The 24,391-nt window shown below is 40.3% G+C and overlaps 1 long non-coding RNA gene across 1 annotated transcript; it reads left to right on the forward strand.

Moving 5' to 3' along the window:
• Positions 1-15,080: 15,080 nt before the first annotated feature.
• LOC143663110 (uncharacterized) lies at positions 15,081-24,023 on the forward strand. The gene is made up of 5 exons (XR_013165807.1): positions 15,081-15,180; positions 16,110-16,144; positions 17,032-17,188; positions 21,189-21,237; positions 23,900-24,023. It is a non-coding gene; the product is annotated as an uncharacterized LOC143663110 (long non-coding RNA).
• Positions 24,024-24,391: the final 368 nt, after the last annotated feature.

The raw sequence follows: 24,391 nt of genomic DNA on the forward strand, positions 1-24,391 counted from the left end.
CCAGCTGGCATCTGATCCATCCCACATGTCCATTTACTATTTTGGGATTATCACAGCTACTGAATGCATTAACAGGACTAAAAGTGAAAGCAATTGGAAGCACAAGTGCCCTGAAATATGTAAGCACCATGATGGTGATCTGGCCTAAATGCAACAGAAACTAGGGCCAGAATGGAACTCTTGACTTCAATGCCTCTCATGGTCCAATAATTAGGAGAAGAATGTCAGATTTTAGGATAAAAATATAAGATATCTATGCTTATCAACAATAAAAGGTTGGATTTGAAATTCAGTGATCTTAGAGAGGCACCAATAGGTCGCAGAGTAATTTTTCATCTTGGTACCCTGTCTCAGTGTTTACTGTGCAGTGATGTAGTTGTGCCTTACTTGTCTGTCCCTACACTGGGCTGAGCTCCTAGGAGGCAGGGCTGCCATGTTTGCTGCAGTCCTATGTCCAGCCATCCCTACGATGTCTGGCTCATAAGCATTTGCTACATTTTTGTTGGATAAAGGAATGAATTGATGTGAAGATTGATGATGTTTAATGTCACTTTATCATTTCCACAGTTGGAAGAAAATTTAGAAGTCTGAAATTGTTAAGGTTTTCTGACTGGATAGAATCATCTCTTTTCTTTTAGTTGTGAGGTGCATTTGAGAACTCACCTCTCCTTAACCAGGTGCTCTTTTCCAGCATTAATAATAGCCATGACCAAAAAAATAATAGTAACACCTATTTAGATTCCTCATCTGCAAAGTGGAAGTAATAACAGTGCCTATCAAATAGGGTTGTTGTAAGGTTTAAATTCGGTAATGACAGCAAAATTCTTGGCCAAGTGCCTGGTATATAATAAGTGCCTTCAGGTTATTATTATTATTATTCATCGCTAATTGCTAAAAGATTCTTCAATGTATGAACCCAAATAATGCCTACCTTCAACTTCTATCCATTGGTTATAGATCTCTTTTCTATGGAAAAACAAAATTAAAAGTTTGAAAGATCTTTTGGGATGAACAGTAAAGAAAAAAAAATCACATCTTCCTTTAGTTTATAACTTCTACAATAGGTCTGCTTTATTTTTCACTTCCAGCCAATGTTGAGGAAATCAAATCATTAGCACAGCAGGGGTAAAAGCCTGGATCAAAGCAAAATCTTATTTTCATTGAAAAAACTTTTAATGTAAATTTATAAGAACATTCTTTTTTCATAACAGCCTCAGCAGAGACATCCTGTCCTCTTCTCTCCCCTGTAACATTACCTACAAAAGCTTTGTTCTTAAAGTCAGCCATTTGTTCTGAGGGACCAGACAGCTCCTACTGAATCTGAATGAACGTTAGCCTCACTGTGCAGCCACGCTCTGGGTCACAGATCTTCCTCTTAACTTGATTTCCCTAACAAGCTCCCAGAAAAAGTAGAGCTGGAAGAACTATTTTCCCCAAACTTCTAGGTAAAGAGGCAGGCTCTGAGATGCAAGGCCATCCTGGACCTTCCAATCTCATTGCGCACATATCTCTATCAAATCAGGTTCAAGTCATCTTGGTCTCCTCCACTAGAGGAGTCCTCATGAACAGAAGCTTTTCCTTCTGCCTGTGCATCCTTAATGCCTGCCTAGCTTGAATGCATGTAGGATGGATGGATGGATGGAAGGATGATGGATGAATGGACTTGCTCATAGTGACACTGGTAAGAGGTGGTACCCTGGTCTCCATACTCCATAACACACACTTCCTTTTAATAGATGTATTTCAATATTATTTTGTTTTTAAAATTATCATACAGTTAAAATGGACTCTGGGGCATTATGAGTATAGTTCTATTAATTTTAACACATATATAGATGTGTGTAGCCACTACTTCAATCAAGTTATAGAACTGTTCTATTACCATGAAACTCTCCCTCATGTTATCCTTTATAAACAACCCCCCTAACCCCACCCCACAGACACACTCAACCATGGAAACCACTGATCTTTTTTCCATCACTACAATTTTGTCTTTTAAAGGATGTTATATAAATGGAATTATACATCATGCAACCTCTTGAGGCTGGCTTCTTTCACTCACAAAATGCTTTTTGAGAATCAATCAAGTTGTTGTGTGTCTCAATTGTTTGTTCTTTTTTTTTATTTACCTGAACAGTATTTGATTCCATTTATGTAGAGGCACCAAGGTGCATTTTTACATCCCCCCATAGAAGACCATTTGCATGTTTCCAATTTAGGGTGATTATGAACTTCTATGAATAGTTTACAACTGCTATGAACATTTGGGTATAGGTTTTTATGTCAACCCAAGTTTTAATTTCTCTAAGGTAAATACCCAGGAGTGGAATTTCTGGGTATTTATTATGTTAAGTCTTATGTTAAGTGTATGTTTAACTTTTCACAAAACCATCAATTTATTTTCCAGAATGGCTATGTCAGTTTGTCTTACCTTGACACCGTGCAACCCTTAAAAGACTTTCTTCTTTTTGCCCCTCTCTTGGGATAGGACCCCTTTCCCAGTCTTTCCTCCCTCTTCCTGGCCGCACTCTTCAGAATGCCAGGTGCACTCCCGCCCCTGCCCCCAACCTCTCCTCTTAGCTTCCTGAAGCAGCACACCCGCAGCACCACATCCTATCTTTCATTCTGTTAAAAACACATGAGCCAGACTGGGACCACAGGGGCTCGTTCAGTCATTTTCTCCTTAGAATGCACTGCATTCAGGCTGACCTGAGAATGGGCTTGGGCACAGGAAGTGGAGCCAGCAGGAGAGGGTTGGGTACCCAAAAGGGGAGGCAGAGGGTGCCCAGCACTGGATTTGTCTCTGTTCCAAGGCTGCTTGGCTCACGTACACAGGACCTGACTCTTAGTAATGGGCCAGGGTGACCTGCACCGCTCCCCTGCTGTTTCCTATGTACTCCTCTTAGGTCTTCCTCCTGCTTTACCAGGACACATCCATTGCAACTGGTTCCTTTCATATCGTTGTGATTAGGAAAGAGAACCGAGCTAGACACTTTCCGATAGAGGGATCAGAATGCACCAAGCACAATGACATCCACATCCTGGCTGCTTCCTCTGAAGCCAGTTACGGGTCCCTCCTGGGTGGCGATGGTGGTGGTGGGGGAGCCTGATCTAACACAGATAGGGAGATAGTCCTGGAAGAGGCCCAACGTGCCTCTTAAAATAATTTGTGTGTAGCATTTTAAGCCTCGTGTTGTTTATTTTATCTGTAGTTTTAAACACAGCCCTATCACGGAGATATGATTATGACAGAACTCACAGCCATAAATCATGATGTTATTTGAGTTGCTGCGTTCTTAACAAACCTCACAAATACAAGGGATAAAATGATGAGGTTTTTAATTTTTTAATTTTTTGCCTTTCTCTCTGTTGGAGCTTGACAAGATGCAGGCCCACATTCTCCTTTGACCAACTAGGCAGTAGAATGAGCTGCTAGGGAAACCTGCCCTAGCATTCAGTCAGTGTGAGGCTGGGAAGACTGTGTGGGCTGGGGAGGTGGTAATTCAAGTAGACCCCACCACTACCAATCCCCCATTCACTCCATTACTCACCACCACCAATTCCCCATGTCCACTCCATCATCCACCACTACCAATCTCCCATGTCTACTCCATCACCCACCACTACCAATCTCCCATGTCCACTCCATCACCCACCACTACCAATCCTCCTGTCCATTCCATCACCCACCACTACCAATCTCCCATGTCCATTCCATCACCCACCACTACCAATCTCCCATGTCTACTCCATCACCCACCACTACCAATCCTCCTGTCCATTCCATCATCCACCACTACCAATCCCCCCATCCACTCCATCACCACTACCATCAATCCCCCATCCACTCTATCACCACCACCAATCCCGCCCCCGTCTACTCCATCACCCGGCCATCACCAATCCTCCCCTTCCACTCCTCCCCTGCTGGCTGGAGGGTTGAACTGTCACCCTAAATATTACATCTGTAACAATTATTTATACTGCTCATATTTCTCAGCAAGTTCTCTGAGGGCAAGGAATTTGTCAATCTTAGTGTTGTATTCCCAGTGCATAAACAGTGGTGGGACATAGAAGGCATTCAATAAGTATTTGATGAATGAAAGAATGAAAAGAATGAATGACCTAAGAAAATCTGGAAAGTTTGAAATATGAGAGACTAAAACAGGCATCTAAACGTTTCTCATCTATCTCCCATCAATAAAAATATTTAAATATGTACTCTCATTATAGGTCTGTTTATTTACAAATTCTTTAGAAATTTTTTAAAGGATGAGATAAAAAACAGAAATAGAACTCCTAATGTATTTTTTCCGGCTATCAGTGAATTGTCTCATGCACCCTACTTTAGAGTCCATGATTTAGAGATGGTGTTAAGGTCTAGATCAAGGTGGTAACATTGGGGATGGAAGGAAAATAGAGGTACCAGGGCAAACTCAGCAATGACTTACTGGATTATCCAAAAGAGCTTCGAAAGCATTGTCTTTTCACAAATCTTTGCCAATTCTGCAAACAACCTTTGCCAGTCTTTCACCAAAGAACCAGCTCTTCTAACCAACCACTACAGAGTCTGAAGGACAACTCCAGCCTTGAAATAACCAAAACACATGCACAGATTTTAGGGCCAACTGGAAAGTTTACACTTTTTTTCAGTGGAGGAACTTTGCGATTCAGGATGGTCTCTTCTTTCTTTAATTTCCAAATGGTTTAAGGTGCTGATGAATTGCTTTTATTTCAAAAAATAATAGTTTTCATTCATTTATTGAACACAGTCCACTTGCCAGGCAAAACTCGGAACTGAATTCAAAGACACAGCTTTCAAAACTCAGGAAACACCATGGTCCTTTGCAATGAGAAAATCAAACAAACAAACACAAAACAGGAGGAAAACACTGGTATGGAATTGTCTTGGTCAGGTTCATGTGTCAACTTGGCCAAGTGGTGGCACCTCTTTGTCTGGTTTGGCAAGTGCTACCCTGTCTATTACAATGAGGACATTTCATACAATTAAATCATGATCATGTTAGCTGCATCCACAGCTGATTCCATTTGTAATCAGCCACGGGAAGTATCTTCTGCAATGAGTGATGCTTAATCTAATCACAGGAAGCCTCTTAAGGAGGATTCAGAAGAGACAGTCTCTCTTCCTGCTTCAACCGGCGAGTCTCTCCTGTGGAGTTTGTCCAGACCCTCCATCTGAATTGTCAACTTCACAGCCTGCCCTGCAGATTTTGGACTTTATATTCCCGTGGTTACATGAGACACTTTTATAAATTTTATATTTGAGAGTTTCCTGCTGATTGTTTCTCTAGAGAACCCTAACTAATATAACTTGTTACCAGGAGTGCTTCTTAAGAAACAGACTCTTAAAAATGCATTTTTATGAATGGTTTTCTACTCTGACTGGACTCAAAGGCACTAAGGACTCTGATTCCTATAATCAGAATGACACTCCCAATCCATGGAGTGAGTTGGCTGAAGAGATAGTCAAAATATCACCATTTGAGTCTCCTAATGCTTCACTTGTATGAAATCAGGCTCTGGCGGATAATGTTTTTGACATCTTTATGGAGTTTTGTGGAAATAAGAGGTATAGAGATGTTGGCTGGTTGTTGTTCCATACACTGGATGCATTAAGGAGTGAAAGGAGTGGGCTTAAGGCTTCAAACGGGAAGCTTAAGTGCTGTCTGACAGATGTAGAAGTTTCTATGAGTATCCTGGAGGAAAATCTTATTTCCTGTAGCCGTAGACTTGAGATCTCTGAAAATCAGACTCACAATATTATTGTTAGGGTGGCAATTTTACAACATAAACTGAAATCTCAATGTTGCAGTCTGTCTGCCATTAAAGTGAGGGCATTGATTGGAAAGAAGTGGGACCCTGAAAAATGGGATGGTAACATATGGATTGATAATGATGTCGGGGGTGAGGTTGAAACCCTAGGTCATGCTGAGTCTTCTCTAGATAAGCCTGTAATAATCTGCCCTGAGGACATAGCTGCCCCACCTCCAGCCTGCCTTGAGGAGTTGGACAACCTCCTCCTGAAGGGATTAGCCCTAGAGTGATTAATCCTCTTTCACCAGATGAAACTGCAAATGAATGCCCTGAAACAAATGGCTTAGAAGATATTTCTAATTCTTTTCATGACCTACCCCCCACCACCCCTCATTTCTTCCAGACCTATAACCAGACTAAAGTCCCAATAGACCCCTAAAGGTGAGTACAAATTCTCACACATGAGGAGGTACATTATACTCCAAAAGAACTGTGTGAGTTTTCCAATTTATATCGACAGAAATCAGAGGAATATGTGCGGCAATGGATTTTAAGAGTGTGGGATGATGGTGGGAAGAAAAAGGCTGGATCAGGCTGAATTTATTGATATGTGCCCGCTAAGCAGAAATTCTTCATTCAATGTTATAGCTTGAGGTGTTAGAAAAGGTATTAACAGTTTGTTTGGATGCTTGGTTGAAACATGGATCAAAGGGTAGCCAACATTACCTGAGGTCGAAATGCAGAACTGCCCTGGTATAATGTAAATGAGGGGATCCAGAAGCTTAGAGAGATTGAAAAGTTAGAGTGGATTTATCATGTAAAGCCTGCTCTTACACCCCAGGAGAGTCTGGAGGATGCACCATTTACCAGAACAGTGAGAAATAAGTTTGTGAGACTAGCACCATCATCCCTGAAGAGCTCTGTAGTTGCACTTCTCTGTAGGTCAGATATTACTGTAGCAACTGTTGTCACTGAGCTGGAATCCTTAAACACCATGGGGATGACTGGATATCGAGCTGGCAGAAGCCAGGTGGCAGCACTTAATGACCAAAGACAGTGTAGACATGGCTATTATAATAGACAGCAAACTCAAAGCAGGAGTCGAACTATATGACTCTCAGAGATTTGTGGCATTGGTTAGTAAATCATGGGGAACCTAGAAATACAATAGAAGGGCAGTCTACTAAATTCTTGTTCAAGCTGTATAAACAAAAGAGTTCTAGGTCAAGTGAACAGAAGTCTAACCTGAATTACAAAAACCCAGAGTCATGGCCCCTTAATCAATTTCCAGACTTGAGACAGTTTACAGATCCAGAGCCCCTTGAATGAAGGGGAGGCCAGGTCCCTTTGGAAGAGAACCCTGTTACACTGCCACAATTTATACTGTTAATCTTCCTCCAAGCCTTCCCTAAGAAGATCGATGGTCTTTTACCAGAGTAACTGTGCAATGGGGAAAAGGAAATGATCAGATATTTGGGGGATTATTAGAAACTGGTTCAGAAGTGACATTAATTCCAGTGGACCCAAACCATTACTCTGGTCCACCAGTCAGAGTGGGGGCTTATGGAGGCCAGGTAATCAATGGAGTTTTAGCTCAGGTTCATCTCACAATGGGTCCAGTGGGCCCCTGGACCCACTCTGTAGTTATTTCCCCAGTTCCAGAAGGTATAATTGGAATAGATGTACTGAGCAACTGGCAGAATCCCCACATTGGCTCTCTAACTCATGCAGTGAGGGCTATTATGGTGGGTGTTCTAGTTTGCTAGCTGCCGGAATGCAATATACCAGAAATGGAACAGCTTTTAACAAGGGGAATTTAATGAGTTGCTAGTTTACAGTTCTAAGGCCGAGAAAATATCCCAATTAAAAACAAGTCTATAGAAATGACCAATCAAAGGCATCCAGGGAAAGATACCTTGGTTCAAGAAGGTCGATGAAGTTCAGGGTTTCTCTCTCAAGTGAGAAGGCACATAGTGAACACAGTCAGGGCTTCTCTCTTGGCTGGAAGGGCACATGGTGAACACGGCGTCATCTGCTAGCTTTCTCTCCTGGCTTACTATTTCATGAACTCCCCGGGAAGCGTCTTCCTTCTTCATCTCCAAAGGTCGCTGGCTGGTGGACTTTCTGCTTTGTAGTGTTGTTCTTTTTGAATCTCTCATTCTCCAAAATGTTTCCTCTTTTATAGGACTTCAGAAACTAATCAAGACCCACTCAAATGGGTGGAGACATGTCATCCCTAATCCAGTTTAACAACCATTCTTAACTAAATCACATCAACCAGGGAGATGATCTCATTACAGTTTCAAATATACAGTATTGAATAGGGATTATTCTACCTTTAAGAAATGAGATTTATATTAAAACATGGCTTTTCTTAGGGGGCATACTTCCTTTCAAACCAGCACAGTGGGAAAGGCCAAGTGGAAGCCACTAGAAGTATCCCTACCTAGCAAAATCGTAAATAAGAAGCAATACCTGATTCCTGGAGGGATTGCAGAGATAACTGCCACTCTTAGGACTTGAAGGATGCAGGGGTGGTGATTCCCACCACATCCCCATTCAACTTTTCTATTTGTCTGTGCAGAAAACAGATGGGTCTTGGAGGATGACAGTGGATTATTGTAAGCTTAACCAGATGGTAACTCCAATTGTAGCTGCTGTTCCAGATGTGGTATCATTGCTTGAGCAAATCAGTACATCCCCTGGTACCTGGTATGCAGCTATTCATCTGGAAAATGTTTTTTTCTCAATAGCTATAAGTAAGGACCACCAGAAACAGTTTGCTTTCAGCCAGCAAGGTCAGCAATATACTTCCACTGTCCTACCTCAGGGGTATATCAACTCTCCAGCCCTCTTTCATAATCTCATCCACAGGGAACTTGATCGTTTCTTCCTCCCACAAGACATTACACTGGTCTATTATATTGATGATATCATGCTGATTGGACCTAGTGAGCAAGAAGTAGCAACTACTCTAGACTTACTGGTAAGGTATTTGTGTGTCAGAGGATGGGAGATAGATCCAACAAAAATACAGGGACCTTCCACCTCAGTGAAATTTCTAGGTGTCCAGTGGTGTGGGGCATGTCGAGATATCCTCTCTAAGGTGAGGGATAAGTTGCTGCATCTGGCCCCTCCTATGACCAAAAAAGAGGCACAACGCCTAGCTGGTCTCCTTGGATTTTGGCGACAACATATTCCTCATTTGGGTGTGCTACTCCGGCCCATTTATTGAGTGACCAGAAAAGCCACTAATTTTGAGTGGGGACCTGAATAAGAGGAGGCTCTGCAACAGGTCCAGGCTGCTGTACAAGCTGCTCTGCCACGTGGGCCATATGACCCAGCAGATTCAATGGTGCTGGAAGTGTTAGTGGCAAATAGAGATGCTGTTTGGAAAGTTTAGCAGGCCCCTAGAGGAGAATCACTATGCAGACCCTTAGGATTTTGAAGCAAAGGCTTACCATCTGCTGCAGGTAACTACTGTCTTTTTGAGAAACAGCTTTGGCCTGAGCTTTTGAGAAACTGGGCTTTATAGAGACTGAATGCTGAGCCATGGGCCACCAAGTTACCATGAGACCTGAGTTGCCTATCATGAGCTGGGTATTGTCTGACCCACCAAGCCTTAAAGTTGGGCATGTGCAGCAGCACTCTATTGTAAAATGGAAATGGTATATACAAGATAGGGCCAGAGCAGGTCCTGAAGGCACAAGTAGGTTACATGAAGAAGTGCCCAAATACCCATGGTCTCCACTTCTGCCACATTACCTTCTCTTTCCCAGACCAGAGCTATGGCCTCTTGGGGAGTTCCTTACAGTAAATTGACTGAGAAAGAGAAAACTCTGGTTTACAGATGACTCAGCACAATATGCAGGTACCATCTGAAAGTGGACAGCTGCAGCACTGCAACCCCTTTCGGGGGTGTCCTTGAAGGACAGTGGTGGGGGGAAATCCTCCCAGTGGGCAGAACTTCAAGCAGTACACCTGGTTGTTCATTTTGCTTGGAAGGAGAACTGGCCAGAGGTGCATTTGTATACTGACTCATGGGCTGTTGCTAATGGTTTGGCTGGATGGTCAGGTACTTGGAAAGACCATAATTGGAAAATTGGTGACAAAGAGGTCTGGGGAAGAAGTATGTGGATAGACCTTTCTGAGTGGGCTAAAAACATGTACATATTTGTGTCCCATGTGAATGCACACCAGAGGGTGACTTCAGCAGAGGAAGGTCTTAATCATCAAGTGGATAAGATGACCATTCTGTGGATACCAGTCAGCCTCTTTCCCCAGTACCTCCTGTCAATGTCCAATGGGCTCATGAACAAAGTGGTCATGGTGGTAGGGATGGAGGTTATGCATGGACTCAGCAACGTGGACTTCCACTCACCAAAGCTGACTTGGCTACAGTCATTGCTGAGTGCCCAGTATTCCAGCAGCAGAGACTCACACTCAGCCCCTGATATGGCACCATTCCCTGAGGTGACAAGCCAGCTACAGGGTGGCAGGTTAATTACATTGGACCACTCCCTTCATGGAAGGGGCAGTGATTTGTTCTAACTGGAATAGACACATACTGTGGATATGTGTTTGCTTTCCCTGCACGCAATGCTTCTGCCAAAACTACCATCCGTGGGGTTACAGAGTGCTTTATCCATCATCATGGTATTCCACACAGCATTGCTTCTGAGGAAGGAACACACTTCATAGCAAATGAAGTGCGAGAATGGGCACATGTGCATGAAATTCTCTGGTCTTATGTCCCCCATAATCCAGAAGCAACTGGATTGATAGAACTGTGGAATGGCCTTTTGAAAACTCAGTTATGGTGCCATCTAGGTGGCAATACCTTGAAGGGCTGGGGTAATGTTCTCCAGGAAGCAATATATATTCTAAATCAGTGTGCACTGTATGGAAACAGCATACTGTTTCTCCCATAGACAGGATCCATGGGTCCAGGAACCAAGGGGTGGAAATGGGAGTGCTACCACTCACTATTACCCCTAGTGATCTACTAGGAAAATTTTTGCTTCCTGTCCCTGCAACCCTGAGCTCTACTGGTCTACAGGTTTTAGTTCTAAAAGGGGGAGTGCTTCCTCTAGGAGAAACAACGATTCCATTGAACTGGAATCTAAGAATGCCACCTGGTCACTTTGGGCTACTCATGCCCCTGGATCAACAAGCCAAGAAAGGGATTACATTATTGGCTGGGGTGATTGACCCTGACTATCAGGGGGAAATAGGACTGCAACTACACAGTGGAGGTAAAGAAGAGTTTCCTTGGAATATAGGAGATCCCCTAGGGCGTCTTTTAGCACTACCATGCCCTGTAATTAAAATCAATAGAAAAATGCAACAACCCAATCCAGGCAGGATTACCAATGGCTCTGAAACTTCAGGAATGAAGGTCACCCCACCAGGCAAAGAACCACAGCCAGCTGAAGTGTTTGCTGAGGGTAAAGGAAACATGGAATTGGTAGTGAAAGAAGGTAGTGATAAATATGAACTATGACCATGTGATCAGTTACAGAACTGAGGACTGTAATGCTGTTTTCTTTATGTTATACTATTTAAGTTGTAAGATATCAAGTTTAAGAATGAATATTACCCAAGAACTTGCATCCTATTCTGGAGAGATTTAATGTGTTTCCAGTTATATGCAGGACAGTTGAGTACTGTTAGGTGAAAGAAAAAAATGTGTGTTTTAATGTTTCTTATTTAGAAATTAGGTATGGTTTAAGGTGATATGTATAGCTGCCAAGTTGACAAGGAGTGGACCATCATGGTCAGGTTCATGTGTCAACTTGGCCAACTGGTGGTACCTGTTTGATTGGGCAAGTGCTGCCCTGTCTGTTGCAATGAGGACATTTCATACAATTAAATCATGATCACATCAGCTGCATCTACAGCTGATTCCATGTGGAATCAGGCAAGGGAAGTGTCTTCAGCAATGAGTGATGCTTAATCTAATCACTGGAAGCCTTTTAAGGAGGATTTAGAAGAGACAGGCTCCCTTCTTGCTTTGGCTGGTGAGCCTCGCCTGTGAAGTTCATCCAGACCCTCCATTGGAATCATCAGCTTCACAGCCTGCCCTGCAGATTTTGGATCTGTGTTCCCATGGTTATGTGAGACACTTTAATAAATTTTATATTTGTGAGTGCTTCCTATTGCTTCTGTTTCTCTAGAGCACCCTAACTAATACAGAAATGATCTTTGTAGAGCATGGAGAGCATTTTATAGGGCAGTGACTATTCTGGAGTCCAACCTTAGTGTTTTCAGCAACACGGGAGTCATGTGCAGCTAGCTGCTCTTCAAATATTCACCTTGTTATCCCATTTGCACTCTTCCAGAGCCTGTTTATTGGCAATTTCTCTTATTTACATGAACTGACTCCTCTGACTTGCTCTTGGCTGCAATGAGAGGGGCTTTATTTGTGGTTAAAATTTCCCTCAGTGTGTCTATACTCTGGATGTTTTCCTTCTTTGGTGTATTAAAATTGGATATGCTAATACTGAACATTTTAATCTTTATTAATATATTAAAACAATTGTGGAAATGATTTAAAGCTGAATGTACAAGAAAAGATCATGTTCTTTTAATCCATTACTGTGAGTGCACAACTGTTGTGGTGGGATGTTTTCATTGGGTTATTTCAATTGAAATGTGACCCACCTCATTCAAGGCAGATCTTACTCCTCTAGCTGGAGTCCTTTGTAAGGAAAGGACATAAAAAAAGCCCAGAGAAGTTGAGAGAAATGGACACAGAGAAGCTAAGAAAGACAGAAAATAAGAGAGAAACACACAGATGTTCAGAAAGGAATTAAAGAAACCCAAGAGAGAAGGTGGAGACCAGCACCATGCCACGTGCCTTCACATGTGACAGAGGTGTCCCGGATGTTGGCAGCCTGTGTGCAGAGTCCAGGTATCATCCTGTTGAGGTCTTGATTTGGACATTTTCATGGCCCAAGAACTGTTAAGCTTGTAAGCTAATAAATCCCCATGGTAAAAGCCAACCCATTTCTGTTATATTGCATTCGTCAGCTTTAGTGAACTAAAACAATTGCTACTATAATTTCTTTTCCCCAGGACTCAGGCATGAGTACTTGGGGACTGGGCCAGAAGGCAGACTATGGAAGTGACTGTGGGATCCCATACTGGGCTCAAAATCTCCTCCACTCTAATCCTGTTAAGTTTGGATCATACTTTTGCACTTAACTCTAGCCTGTGATGAATTTTCTCCCAGGAGGATCCTCGGTTCCTCATGCAAATAGTCTTGATAGGATACTTCCCACCCCACTCCCCACCACATCTGAGTCCTTCAGCAGACATCCGTTGGGTTCTCAACAAATACACTCACACACACACAGGTTAGATTGACATGGCATGGGCTTTGCAGTCAGCAATACCTGGAAATGAAAGTGATTTCATCATGTGTTCAGTATGACCTTGGCCAAGCTACTAAATCTTTCTGAGTCTTGGGTTCCTTATCTTCATGTTCCTTATCTTCATGTCACAAAGAAAGAAGGAAAGATATGAGATTATGAATATTTTCAGTCTTCTGCATGTGCACACCGCAATACAATACACCTGAAATGATGTGTATTCTTTGCTTTCTTGATCAGTTGTTTGGCATTGAATGGGTTTCACCCGGCTGAGAGGTGGAGAGAATTAAAGGATCCATGAAAAGCCAGATTCCTCTACTTAAGAAAGATGGGGAGGAGTAGTGGTGAACCAGAGAGGAGTAAGTAGGAGCCCTTTTCATGGCAAAATACAAGGATTTGAGAGCTCTGGAGCTGGGCCTTAGGAGATGTGTCAGTTTTGATCTTCCAAGAAGCAGACACCAAGATGGAATTAAAAGTATAAGCAATCTTTTTGGGGAAATGCTTCTAGGATAAGTGAAGAATCAGGGGTAGGAGGAAGCCTTGACATCTATGAAGAAAGAGAGGGAAGGAAAGAAGATTGAATAAGAACTTCAGATTGCAGTGAAGTTCTGAAAAAGTCTTGGCTAGGGTGATGGGGAGCCCAAAAGGAAGGTTGCCCATTGGAGGAGTCCCCTGAATGGCCCAGCACTTAATACCCCACCAGGGACACTCATTGGTTTAATAGGCACTGCCATTATGGTTTTCAGCTCCTATTATGTGTCCCATCAGAAGCACATTCTACAGAGCCAGCTCCAAGCAGAGAAGGAAGCATTGGCTTTATTGCCAGTCTCATGTGGCAAAGAAGTGAACTCCAAAGTTGGATGTTTATTGAGAATAATCCAAAAGTTAATGATAGGAAAAATCTGCAAGCAATTTTCTTATGATAGCATTGTTCAGGGGAAAAAATGGGAAGGGGAAGATCAATTTGAGGGCAGAGTTACCCATAACAAAATTCTTTCTGAGAAAAGAATATAAATGTAACAATTCTGAAGGAAGTTTCCATCCGAAGTTAGTTCTTACCCAACAGCCTTTAACCACAAGGAGAACACATCAGTGTCACCCACAGGATCAAAGTTTCAGAAGAAACAAAAAGCATAAAATTGCCTGTGTAGAAAAGAAAACCTTGAGATGTACTGAATTTTAAAGGTCCTTTAATTCTTTAGTTTAAGAGCAGAAATTTTATACTAGAGGAAAATTCTTTGATGGTAAGGTTATGGGGAAAACTTCATCAATGGTCAAAACATCATCAGTATCAAATTATTCATAATGAAACAAAAATCAATGAATGTAATGTAGGGAGAACTTTAGTCATGGCTCTCAGTTTACTCAACATCAAGAAATATATGCCGGAGAAAAATGCTATGGATATAAACAATGTGAAAAGGTTTTTAGCCGCTACTCAATGTTTACCCTCTATCAGAGAATGCATACTATTGATAAAGCCTGTGAATGTAATGGATATAAAAGGCTTTTAGTAAATGGTCAGAACTTACTGGGCACCAAATAATTGCTAACAAAGATGATGCCTATGAGTAGAATGACAGTGAGAAGTCAAGACCTTCAGCCATGGCTCCAGGCCTCCCTGACATGAAAGAATTCATATTGGTGGAAATCTTTATGAATATAATGATTGTAGAAAGTCCTTTAGGCAGAGGTCAAACATCCATCAACATTATAGAATTCATGCTGGAGAAAAAAGTCTATGTAAGTAATGAGAGCAGAGAGATTTTTAGTAGACATGGGATAATTCATACATTGAATAAATATAATATAAATATAAGGAATGTGGGAAAACTTTAGCCAACACTCCTTAGTCATATCAGAGAATTCATACTGAGAATAAAAGTGGAACTTACTTGTAAACTTCCTCAATTTAACATTAGAACATCTACAGTGGAGGACAAACTTTGGCTTTGGCAATATTTTTTGTCACTGTTTATTTACAGGCAGAGAATTCTAAACTGGGAAGAAATCTGAATCATGAAGCAAATGAGTGAGTAAATTGAAAACACAGGTAATAAAGCAAGGGAAGCAGGAAGAAACCCATTAATTATGTAGATACATGCTTTTCATAACTATTGTCATAGGAAATATTGGTAAATAAAACTAAGCAGGTTGTTGAGAACTCTCACCGTGGAGTCTAAAGCAAATTTGTTCTTCTTTCAAGGCCTCGTTTTACTTGCCTTCTGTGTATTGGGGCAATAACATCTACCTTTCAGCATTACAAGGATTAAATAAATGCTTGACCGCTAACACACTGAGGGCGTAATATGTTCCTGTCACTATATTAGGAGGCAGGAATGAAGCCATAGAAGGACAGTTATAGTCCCAGCCCTGGCGGATCTTAGTAAGTGCTAACTTAATCTTCCTAGTTTTAAATCTCAAGGAGCATTTCAGCTTGGGAGATAATGCAACCCAAAATAAATTTTTGTTCTCATTGACATCCTGATCCCACACCTGAATAGATGCGCAGTGCTTTGATTGACATGGTATCGATTAGCTATGTAAACAAAAATCTTAGCTAATATCGGTTGTTTGCACTTTCGAGTTCATATGTATGAATTCCTTTAACCCTAATGGTTAGGGCATACCTATAAAGTAAGTATTCTTATTACCCCGTTCTGGAGATGAGAAAAATGAAGAACAGAGAAGGTCTTGAAGCATTTGCCACAGTCACACAGGTAGTAATTAGCAGAGGTGAGATTTAAACCTCCAAGAGTCTGCCTTCCAAGAGGCCACTCTGAAGGGAGACACAATTTTACCACTGGAGTGAAAAAGGCCTATTCCCTCCAGAGAAATAAGCATTATCTAATGACCCTGCCCACAGATCCCTTAATAAGTTAAACGTTGAGCAAATGTTTGCTTTTCATAAAACAAACCTTTAACGCCTTTATCTTTCTGATTGTGTGTTGCTGACCCAAGGCCGTTCAGGGAACCAGGGAACAGAGGCAAGCAGGGTAAGTTTTTATTTACATTTTGAGAAGAGTGTTCGACATTTTTCTTGTCTACAGGGTAGCACTGAAGTCTGTCTTTAGAGTTCATTTTGGGTTCCCACTGCTTTTACTGCTGCTATCCCCAATAGCTAGCTACTAAGGATGCTGAGATTTCCCTTTATTACACTTCCAGATAGATGTTTCCTAGACCAATATCAGGAACAATTCTTTAAGAAATTGTCATGCTACCCCTTTATTTAGAGGGTGGGGTGGTGCTGCATGGTCCAGGAATTGTACCCCAGTCTCCTGCATGGAAGGCGCACATTCTATTCCTTGATTTTTAAATTTGTGGGCCAGATTAATTTTTTACACTGCCATATTCATTTCAATTGTAAATGACACACCATTTTTTTATTCATTCCTCTCCACTATTTTTGTTTTTCCTTCTCTTGCTCCCTTGGTTTTTCTTCCTACCATTCAAGGGCAGTAACAACATTAATATCGTATTAATTTCATAGTAGTTATAGTACTTTCTGAATGACAAGTGTTTTCATTTATGTTATTTTATTCCTCTCTTTGGTTTCATGAGAGGAGCATTTTACATCCATTTTACAGATAAGAACACAAAGGCCCAGGTATTCGGTGATTTGTCTAACATGACTTTAATAGATATTTGTTGTTTATCCATAATCCATTTTCCCTTTTTCTGATACCATTCCAGTTTTTATTGGCATCAACTTCCCCACTCTCTGAGCATGAAGTCTTTGTGAAGAGAGTCAACCAATGGTTCCAAAAATACATATTAGAGTAAGACACCACTTGAGCACCTTTGAAACTTAGTCATTGGCCCCCTCAGAGTCAGCTAATGCTCATCCTGCAAGTAACCTGGAGAAGGGCCTTCTTTTTGCTAGACATGAAGCTTGAAGAAGGGCCCCAGGAGAGGAGAGTTGACTGCAAATGGGGCCAATGAAGAAGGATGTAGAGCTGGAGATAGTCCGCTTATAACTTGGATCCAGCTGGAAGTTTCTGTTGAGACAGCCAAGAAACGCCATTTCTGACTTAAACCAGGTAAGCTGAGTTTCTGCTGCTGAGTCTTATCATACCTGCACATCTTTGTGAGCAGAGCTGTTGTGTTTGACCCTGTTCTGCAGGAACCACTTTCCATGCACCAACAGATCCAGATCTTTGAGTAGGACTGCAAAGTATAAGGGGTCATTTCCTTATGATACTGTCCCTTTCATGCTCCCCAGACCTTCATGTTCACCCTGGCAGCTGCATTTTAAAGATCTTTTCTAATGTCTTTTCAGCAATAAAAGCAGAGTTAAAATTTTCCAACCTGTGATACCCAAGGTCAACTTTTTTTTCATTTTGAGAAGGATAGTGACCTTTTCTCATTTTCAAGAGGTTCCTTTTAGTTCTTCCAAAGAACTAAAAGACAATGAGCAATGGCCTTGCAGTAATATCTTCCCAATCCCTGAGTACCTTAGAATAAATGCCATCAGGCCTGTAGATCTGAGTATGTTCAGCTTCTAAATACTCTTTGCCATTCTCTCTATTTGTAGAGACAGAGATGAAAGAAAAACAGTAAAAGCCACTGACTTTAGTGATGATATTCTCTGTATATATTTTTTGCTTTTTGCTTTTATGCTTGTTTCTTTATGATTTTTTTTATAATTATGAAAGTAATCAAACTTATGGCAACAATTTCAAATGGTAAAGGATGCAAAATTGAAAACATAATCTTCCTCACCATTAACTCGTCCTTCCCGGTCCAACTGTCCAAAAATAGTCACTGTTAGCAATTTACAGTTGAATCTTTCCAGACCTTTTTTGATGCATTTTAAACAAGTTCTTTGAAAAAAAATAAAATGGTGTGTATGCATAAAGAAAATATTCCCTCTTCCCCTTCTTCTATTATATTCCCTTAGAGTAGCTACCAGGACTATTTTATACCATTCTGCAATAGTTTTCATTTTCCCTTAAGAGTGTATGATGGACACTTCTAGCTCAACATAGATAGCTCTACCTTATTCTTTCCAAAGCCTGTGTAGTAGTTCATATTCTGCCTATATCATAATATATGAAATCATTCTTCAATGGATAGGTATTGAAATTGTATCTGTTTTCTAAGATTGTAAATAGTACTGCAATAAATATCCTCATAAACATGTCTTTACATACTGGCAATAGGATTTCTTAAGATTCAGTTTCTTAAAGTAGAATTTCTGGGTTATAGATTAAAATCATACATTTTTTAAAAACTTTTTTTTATTGTATAGTATCACCTATACACAAAGCAAAGAAATAAAAGAGCAATAGCTTTCAAACCACTCTTCAACAGTTGGTTACAGAACAGATCCCAGAGATTGTCATGGGCTACCATACGATCCTCTCATATTTTTCCTTCTAGCTGCTCCAGAATATAGAAGGCTAGAGGGCTTAAATATTTTTTTATCATCACAATCAACTTTTTTTCCTTCTTTTTTTGGTGAACAATAACATATATACAAAAAAGGAAAACACAGAACCACAATTAGTTGTAGAACATATTTCAGACTTTGACGTGGGTTACAATTTCACAATTTTTAGGTTTTTACTTCTAGCTGCTCTGAAATACTGGAGACTAAAAGAGATATCAATTTAATGATTCAGCATTCAAGTTCATCTGTTAAGTCCTATCCTCTATGTATAATTCCACCATCCCCTTTGATCTTTCCATACCTCTCTTTAGGGTTGTTTGGGCCATGGCAATTCTAAATTTTTTATACTGGAAGGGTCTGTCACTAATATGGGGTAGGGATATGGAATGATCTGATGTTCTGGAGAGGCGGGGCTAAATTTCAGGACTTATCTGGACCAGGGATCCATCTGGAGATTGTAGGTTTATGGAAAGTTACTCTAGTGCCCGGAACCCTTGAGAAATTTTGCATATTGCCCTGGGTGTTCTTTAGGATTGGCTGGAATGGTCCTGGTTGGGGGTTGGCAGGTTATGATAGGTAGCAAGGTCTACCTAAAGCTTGTGTAAGAACAACCTCCAGAGTAGCCTCTTAATTTTATTTGAACTCTCTTTGCCACTAATACTTTATTAATCACACTTCTTTTCCCCCTTTTGGTCAGGATGGAATTATTGATCCCACGGTGCCAGGTCTGGATTCATCCCCGGGAGTCATCTCCCATGTCACCAGGGAGAATTTCACCCCTGGATGTCATGTCCCATGTAGTGGGGAGGGCAATGATAAATCGTACATATTCTTGATATGTTCTTCAAATATCCTCCCCAAAGGCCTTATCAGTTATACTGCCACCAAAGTGTATGAGAGTGCCTATTTTTCCTTGACATGTTTGCCACGGCTGGAGGTAATTGATTTTTTTTTTTTTTTGTAATTGTTTTTTGCCAGGCAACAGTTAGAAATGTTGTTTTGGTTGCTATTTTAAATCCGCCCTCTTTTACTATTAGCAGAAGTTTGATACTTTAAAAATATTTATTGAACATTAATATTTCTTCAGCAAATATCTTCAAATTATCCTTTGGTCATATTTCTATTGAGTTGTTTGGCTTTTCTTATTGATTTTTTTTTTTTTTTAAAGAGAGGGAGGAAGGGAAGGAAAGACAGAGAGAAGGAAGGAAGGATGGAAGGAAGGAAGGGAGGAAGAAAGGGAAACATCTTTAAACATTTTCTTGTTTTATTATATTTTGTTTGTTTGTTTGTTTTTTACATGGGCTGGGGCCGGGAATCGAACCGGGGTCCTCCGGCATGGCAGGCAAGCACCCTTGCCCGCTGAGCCACCGCGGCCCGCCCTCTTATTGATTTTTAAGGAACTCTTTATATTATTGTGATCTACTCTTTGTCATTTACCCATGACTTGCCAAATAGAAGATGTCCTCCCATTTTTCTGTAATGAAATTTGTCAGTTTTTCCTGCTGCTGTGGCTTTCTTGGTTTCATTTCATCATTAGGAAAATCTTCTTCAGTTGATAATTATAAAAACATTCTACATATTTTCAGTCTTTTTTTTTTTTTTTACTTTCATATGGTGTAAAATTGGAATTTTATTTTATTTTTCTGAGATGGCAGCTGATTATTCCAACACAAGTTGCTGAATAGTCATTCATCCTTTCCTTCTTGTTTGAAATGCTTTCCTGAAACTGTCTGAATTCACCTTATGGATTCCCTGTTTGTCCACCTGTAATATAATTGAATATTTCTGAACCAGCATAATAGTATCTCTATACTCTAAATTATATACTATATGCATTATATAGTTCAAAGCACAGGCTCTCTCTTCAGTCTGCCTGGGTTTGCATTCCAGCTACCTCACTTACTAGCTGTGTGACTCTTTCTCAGTCTTATTTCCCCCATCTCACAAATGAGCTGAGGAAGGCCAAGCCCCTGATTCATTCTAAGTGTTGTGTCCCTACGTGATTTCACCTCTGAGAACTTACCATGTGCCATGTGCTTCTTTTGTGCGAAATCTTTTTCTATCTCCATTTTAAAAATAATAATACAAAATAAGATTTAGAAATATTAAGTAACTTGCCTGATCTTGTGGAACCAAAGTGCTAAACTCTATCTCACTTGAAGTCATGTGTGCTTTCCTCTATGCTACCCTCCTTTTAGATAGCAGGTATTAGGCAGTAGTGGTAATTTATGACTCATTTACTTACGTTTTCTAAACATTGTATTTTTACAACCAGTCCCCTGACTCCGAAAGCAAATTTCCCTAAAACTATTGATTTTATCCCCTCTTCTGACCCCTGGCTTTCATTCTCTGTCAAAGTTAGCCTTCATAATTGATTTCCTTTGCACAAAGAATTGGAGGAAAAAAGTCTAAAACATAGCAATATAGCTTCTATTCGGGAGCTTTTCATAGTCATATCTTTAAAAAAATATTCAGCATAGACTGTTGGTCAAGGCTTAAAGTTATTTATTTATTTTAACTTTTTTTTTTAATTGTGAAATATAACATACACAAAAAAGTAATAAACTTCCATGTACATTTTAACAAGTAGTTATAGTTAAAAATCTATTAAAGTTTAGTATGGGTTACAGTTCCACGATTTTTTCTAGTTTTTCTTCTAGCTGCTCCAAGACACTGGAGACCAACAGAAATATCAATGTAAGTATTCAGCAGTCATATTCATTCATTAAATCCTATCTTCTCTTTTATACCTCTCCTTCTTTTTAAATAACGCATATACATAAGAGCAATATATTTCAAAGTACATTACAACAATTAGTTGTGGAACAGATTTCAGAGTTTGGTATGGGTTACAATTCCATAATTTTAGGTTTTTATTTCTAGCTGCTCTAAAGTACTAGAGGCCAAAAATATCAGTATAATGATTCAGCATTCATACTCATTTGTTGAACCTGACCTTCTCTGTATAAGTCCACCATCACTTTTGATCTTTCTCCCACTCTTTTTTTAAAAATTTATTTATTAATTTAAAGAAATTAAGAACAAACAAAAACATTAACATATAATTCCGTTCTACATATACATTCAGTAATTCTCAATATCATCACATAGTTGCATATGCATCATTTCTTAGAACATTTGCATCAATTCAAAAAAAGAAATAAAAAGACAACAGAAAAAGAAATAAAACAATGACAGAAAAAAAAAAGATTATACATATCATACCCCTTACCCGTCACTTTCAATAATCACTAGCATTTCAAACTAAATTTATTTTAACATTTGTTTCCCCCATTATTTATTTTTATTCCGTATGTTGTACTCGTTTGTTGACAAGGTAGATAAAAGGAGCATCAGACACAAGGTTTTCACAGTCACACAGTCACATTGTGACAGCTATATCATTATTCAATCATCCTCAAGAAACATGGCTACTGGAACACAGCTCTACATTTTCAGGCAGTTCCCTCCAGCCTCTCCATTACTTCTTGAATAACAAGATGATATCTACTTAATGCATAAGAATAGCCTCCAGGACAACCTCTCGACTCTGTTTGGAATCTCTCAGCCATTGACACTTTGTCTCCTTTCACTCTTCCCCCTTTTGGTCGAGAAGGTTTTCTCAATCCCTTGATGCTAAATCTCAACTCATTCTAGGGTTTTTCTCAATCCCTTGATGCTGAGTCCTAGCTCATTCTAGGATTTCTGTCCCACGTTGCCAGGAAGGTCCACACCCCTGGGAGTCATGTCCCACGTAGACAGGGGGACGGTGATGAGATTGCTTGTTGTGTTGGCTGGAGAGTTTCTCCCACTCTTTAGCAGTATTTGGGCTATGCCCATCCTAACTTTTTCATGTTAGAAGCAGCTGTCTGTAATATGGGATAGGGGTATGGAACTCGTTGATGTTCTGAAGAGGCTGACCCCTCTGCATTTCAGGACTTATATGGTCCAGGGACCCATCTGAAGGTTGTAAGTTTTGGAGAGTTACCCTAGTACATGGAAACTTTGTGAATCCTATATATTGCCCTAGATGTTCTTTAGGATGGGCAGGAATGGTATTGGTTGGGGTTGGCAAGTTATGATAGGTAGCAATGTCTAACTGAAGCATGCTTAAGAGTGACCTCCAGAGTAGCCTCTCAACTCTATTTGATCTCTCTCAGCCACTGAAACCTTATTTGTTATACTTCTTTTCCCCCTTTTGGTCAGGATGGCATTGTTGATCCCATGGTACAGAGCCAGGCTTATCCCTGGGAGTCACCCCCACACCAAAGGGAGACTTTCATCCCTGGATGTCATGTCCCATGTAGGGGAGAGGGCAATGGTTTCACTTGTACAGTTGGGCTTAGAGAGAGAAATGCCGCATCTGAACAACAAAAAAGTTACTCCTGACATGACTATTAGGCATACCTATAGGTAAGCTAAGCTTTTCCATTACATATATAAGCTTCATAAGAACAAGCCTCAAGATCAGGGGCCTGGCCTATTGATTTGGGTGTCCCTAATGTTTGACCCGGGGTTTTCCCAGTGGTAACGTTTAATAGTTCCATAATTTTTCTCCCACCCCTCAAGGGACTTTGCCAATACTTTTTGATAGTCTCCCTAACATACTCTGGGATACATTCAAGCATTACATTAAACTATAGGGGATTAAAGGTTTTCATTCTTATTCTGGGCTCTCTGTGTTTGGATTGTTGAAGTGGTCGATCCAGACAAAGTTGAATTAGATTATGTGCTACAGAAAGCACAGGTTCTGGACATAATAAAACTTTTTTCTTTTGGTCTCAAAGAGTTGGTGAAGTACTAAAGACAGGCAATGTTTTCCTTACTTGTATTCTGAATTACCTCAATCCTGACCCACTTGGCATCATTTTTATCTCTAAATACCAAGTTATACATATATAAAACAACTTTTCCAAACCCAGAAAAGGCTTAAAGTTACTTTAATTCCACTGAATTTTTAAAATAACATTCCTGGTCATAGACTTGGTCAGTGTGATCTCAGTTGGCCTTCCATAGTGAGTTCCCAGCTTGTCCAACATCCTGCCACCTTCTCTTCTCCTTGACAATTTGTGAGGTATCTTTCTTCACTCAAGCACAACATTTCTGGGATGGTTTCTCCCAAGATCAAGTATTTTTTATGCTGAAAAACTACTGTGGCAGAGACTTGCTTAAAGTTCACCAGTTCAGTTTCCTCTTCCTGGACGCAAGGGAAGATTACATTCCCTGGCTTCCCTGGTGGGTAGGTTGGGGCCATGTGGTGAGTTCTGGCCAGTGGGACGTGGGCAGAAATGATATACACCACTTTCAGATACAACAATAAAGTATCTTATACCATCTTCCATACTGTTTTGCTCCCCAGCTGCATGGCTTGAAGCAAAGGTTTCCAAAGATGATGGAGCCACATGATGGAATGGACTTGGATTCCTGACTCATCTTTGAAGGTAGACTGCCTGGTAGAGTCATCTGCTCTGTGTCAGACTTTGTATAAACTAGAAATAAATGTTCTTTTAGGTTCGTGAGATTTGGGGATTCTTTGTTATAGTATCTAGAGTTACTTGTCCTAATGAATATAACCACTTATATCACTGTTGTCTAGAAACCCAATGAAAAGGTCTGACTCCTTCCTCTAAACCAGGAATTTTGCTAGAATGATATCTGGACCCTGGAGATTCACCACATTTGATTGATAATCTGGGGTTAAACTGGATGGTCCTAATGATATTGTTATAGTAATAGTTGTTTTCTATAGAGGACCAATTAAATGATTTAAAATGCTGTTTATTCAGAAAATATCTACAGAGTGCCTGCCAAGTTCTGAACACTCCTGGGTTTAAGGACATAACATTGAACA

This window comes from Tamandua tetradactyla, chromosome 19 (assembly GCF_023851605.1).
Source record: "Tamandua tetradactyla isolate mTamTet1 chromosome 19, mTamTet1.pri, whole genome shotgun sequence".
NCBI lineage: Eukaryota > Metazoa > Chordata > Mammalia > Pilosa > Myrmecophagidae > Tamandua > Tamandua tetradactyla.